Raw genomic sequence first — 431 nt, 5'->3', positions numbered from 1 at the left:
GCTGGCTGCCGGTCTGAGGCCCGCCTATCGCCTCCGGCACCGGATGCTGTTCCCCTGCACCCGCCCAGCCCCCTCTCGGTCTCCCTCGCCCTGACCACTGTCTCTAGGGCAGACCCTCCTGCCCCGACTTCATGGGCTCAGAGCGTGTTGTCGCTTCAGAAACCACCATTTGGACCTAACTTTCACCTGGAACCTTCTGTCCTCTGTCCCAGTCATGGACTGTCAGCTTCTCAGTGCGGGGACGTGGTTCTGGCCCCGCAGTGTCCCCAGCACGGGGGCAGGCCCGGCCCCTGCCAAGGGCTGGCGAACCGTTTCCGGAATAACTGAGTGAGGGGTGGAAGGCTGGCCCTCCCCTCCTGTCCCCCTGCCCCTCGAGCCCACCCAGCGCCTTCCCACGGCAGGCCTGGCGCAGGCCCCTCTGTTCTCGCTGC

At 66.8% G+C, this 431-nt stretch overlaps 1 long non-coding RNA gene across 1 annotated transcript in view; it reads right to left on the bottom strand.

The window, feature by feature from the left end:
• The window catches only part of LOC107184203, a 3225-nt gene that overhangs the window by 1895 nt on the left and 899 nt on the right, over window positions 1-431 (bottom strand). The gene's annotated exons all lie outside the window — the stretch shown is intronic.

The sequence above is a fragment of the Myotis davidii genome, unplaced genomic scaffold, assembly GCF_000327345.1.
Source record: "Myotis davidii unplaced genomic scaffold, ASM32734v1 scaffold663, whole genome shotgun sequence".
NCBI classification, from domain to species: Eukaryota; Metazoa; Chordata; class Mammalia; order Chiroptera; family Vespertilionidae; genus Myotis; species Myotis davidii.
The sequence above is the reverse complement of the archived record's forward strand: the minus strand, read 5'-3'. Positions and strand labels throughout refer to the sequence as shown.